A 3,267-nucleotide genomic window follows, 5' to 3' on the forward strand; every position below is an offset into this window, starting at 1 on the left:
TACTGTAATGGATTTGGCCAAATGTCATCTTTGATGACTTCTCCTAACTCATCGGCACCTGCATCAGAATGGTCAGTAAACCAGGTAAAGAAGCTTTCTGGTTCCTCATGCTGTCTCTTCCTGCTATTCTGTGTTTGACTTGAATGTTTCATCAAATCCTTTCCAGATTTCTGTTTGATTTCAGTGGACTTTGAAGATGAATCACCACTCTCATTCATATGAAATTCTTTGGAGAGAACCTTGTTTTCGAAGTAAGGATTTTCATCAAAATAAAAATCTATTCTGTAACCTGATTTAATATCTTCAAATTCTGTTACTCCAACTCTTGTCAAATAATGCAGCACCTCTTCATCCTCTTCCCCAAGCAGTGCAGACACTTGTGGATGGTTGACAAACGTTGTTACCCAAAAATTTGGGATTTTGGCAATCAATTCTGACCTCTTCTGAAAAAATGGTTTGCGGAGTTTGTTATATTTCTGTTCTGTGTTCAGAATCTTCTCACTGGCTTGTTCTTGAGTCTGTCTATTTCATTTCGTATTTCATCAATATGTTCAATCGCTTCTTGCTGTTCTTTTTCCCCCTTTGGCACGTCCTGAGGGGTCAGCTTCTTCTCCGGCTTGGGGCCTGGAGGCAGTTTTGGTTTCTGCATTTGAGGTGGGAGCGAGGACTGGCGTTTGGGGGCCATGCTGTGAGGAAAGTCCGAGGATCTGAACGCTGGGAAGTCACTGGGCTTGAAGGCGAGTTGAGCACTCTAAATTGTACTTCTAAATCCCTTCATCTTTTTCATCCTCCCCCCCAACTCCCTCTCTTGTGGCAACTGTTCAAAATGTTCTCTGTATCTATGAGTCTGTTTGTTCTGATTGCTTGTTTATTTTGATTTTTACTAGTAGATTCAATTGTTGATCGGTATGTATTTATTGCCTTTTTATTGTTCATATGTTTTATCTTTTCTTTCCTTCTTCTTAAAGAAGACCCTTAACATTTGTGTAAAACTGATTGTGGTGATCAACTCCTTTAGCTTTTTCTTGTCTGGGAAGCCCTTTATCTGACCTTCGATTCTAAACGCTAGCTTTACTGGGTAGAGTAATCTTGGTTGTATGTCCTTGCTTTTCATCACTTTGAATATTTCTTGCCATTCCTTTCTGGCTTGCAAAGTTTCTGTTGAAAAATCAGTTGACAGTTTTATGGGTGCTTCCTTGTAGATAACTAACTGCTTTTCTCTTGCTGTTTTAAACATTCTCTCTTTGACTTTAACATTTTGCATTTTAATTATGATGTGTCTTGGTGTGGGTCTCTTTGGTTTCATCTTGTTTGAGACTTGTGCTTCCTGAACTTGTGTGTCTATTTCTTTTACCAACATCAATTTCTGTCATTATTTTTTCAAATAGGTTTTCAATTTCTTGCTCTCTCTCTTCTATTCCTGGCACCCCCATGATGTGAATGTTGATATGCTTGCAGTTGTCCCAGAGGCTCCTTACACTATCTTCGTATTTTGGGACTCTTTTATTTTTGCTCTTCTGGTTAGATGTTTTTTTTGCTTCCTTATATTGCAAATTCTTGATTTGATTCTTGGCGTTCTCTACTCTACTGTTGATTCCCTGTAACTTATACTTTATTTCAGTTAGTGTATCCTTCATTTCTGATTGGTCCTTTTTTATGTTGTTGATGTTCTTAGTAAGTTCCTTGAAGTTCTCAGTAAGTTCCTTGAACATCCATATAACCATTGTTTTGAACTCTATGTCTGGTAGTTTTCTTGCTTCCATTTCATTTAGTGCTTTTTCTGGAGATTTCTTCTGTTCTTTCATTTGTGACATGTTTTTTGTCTCCACATTTTGGCTGATTCCCTATGTTTGTTTCTGTGTATTAAGTAGATCAGCTGTGTGTCCTGGACTTGGTAGAGTGGCCTTGTTTAGTAGGTGTCCTATAGGGCCCAGTGGCTCTGCCTTCCCAGTCTCCTGAGCTGGGCACTCCAGGTGAGCCCCTATGTGAGCTGTGTGCACTGCCCTCTTGTAGTTGAGTCTTGGTTGGCGTCATTGGGAGGGATTGACCCCCCAGGCCAATCAGTTGTGAAGATTGGCTGTGACTATAGCTGAAGAGTTGCTGTGCAGGAGTCAACCCTATGGAGCAGGACTTGCTTCAGTGGGGCTTTGGTGCTCACTGAATCTGCCCTTTGAGTGTGTCACTCATGGAGGTGGTAGCTTTGTAATCCATCGTGGTCAAAGCTGATCACTGGGTGTACTGGCTCTGGAGCTTCCTGGGAAGTGCAAAGTCACCCAGGAGGTGTCCTGCCTAGGGCTACCCAGCATGAGCTACAAAGCCATCAGCAGATGGCTGCTACTTGTATTGGTCTTGGAGGTGCCCAGGAGAGGCCAAGCTATGAACCAAGTAGGGCTGCCCCTAGTGCATGGCTTGGGGCCACTTATCAAGAGGTATGGGGCATGCTGAGGTCAGCTGCTGCTTGTTTGAGATATTTTAGGGAAGTCCAAAGAATGAGGCAAGAGTGGAAAAGCCACTAGAAATGGCTTGGATGAGCCTGCAAGTAGGGAGGGGCAGGGCCTCAGGAATCACCAGGGTGGGGCGAAAAGTATGAGCCATATTGATGGAGATTCAGATATTTTGCTCTACCTGCCAGCTCTGTCAGGAGGGCTCAGCAAAGGAACTCTGCCAGCACTTCTGTCTGGGAGAAAGCTGCCCCTCCAGCTCTGTCCCTCATGCCAGACAAATTAATTCCTCTCCAGAGCAGGGCCAATCAGGGGGTTGGGGCGCCGCCACTGTCCCAGGTTCCTTTCAAGTTGCTGCCCCAATGCTGGAGCTCAGAGGGAGTGAGTCTGAGTAAGTCCATGTGCAGGCTCTTTAATAGGAACTGCCTAGGACTCCTGTAGCCTTTGTGTCACTCAGCCACAGTCCCTTCAGTCAGAAGTTGTGGGGCCTTTTCTTTGGGGCACTGGAATCCTGGGCTGGAGGGCCTGTTGTGGGGCAGGGACCCCTTGCTCCTCAGGGAAACCTCCATAGCCAAGATATCCCTTCGAATTTAAACCGCAACACATAGGTGTGGGACCAGCAGTTCTGCAATTCTGCCCCGAATCTCCACCACTCCTACCAGTCTTGATGTGCTGCTTCTTTAATTCCCTAGTTGTAGGACTTCTGTTTAGCTAGATTTACGATGGTTCTGAATGATGGATCTGTATTTTAGTTGTAATTTTGATGTGGCTGTGGGAGGGAGTGAGTACCACGTTTATCTACATTGTTGTCTTGCCTGGAGGGGTG

At 44.2% G+C, this 3,267-nt stretch overlaps 1 pseudogene; it reads right to left on the reverse strand.

Annotated features, from left to right (window-relative positions):
- Positions 1-731, reverse strand: part of LOC102262359 — a 1,152-nt pseudogene extending 421 nt beyond the window's left edge.
- Between the last annotated feature and the right edge of the window lie 2,536 nt (positions 732-3,267).

The sequence above is a fragment of the Myotis brandtii genome, unplaced genomic scaffold (assembly GCF_000412655.1).
Source record: "Myotis brandtii unplaced genomic scaffold, ASM41265v1 scaffold796, whole genome shotgun sequence".
In the NCBI taxonomy this organism is placed as follows: Eukaryota; Metazoa; Chordata; class Mammalia; order Chiroptera; family Vespertilionidae; genus Myotis; species Myotis brandtii.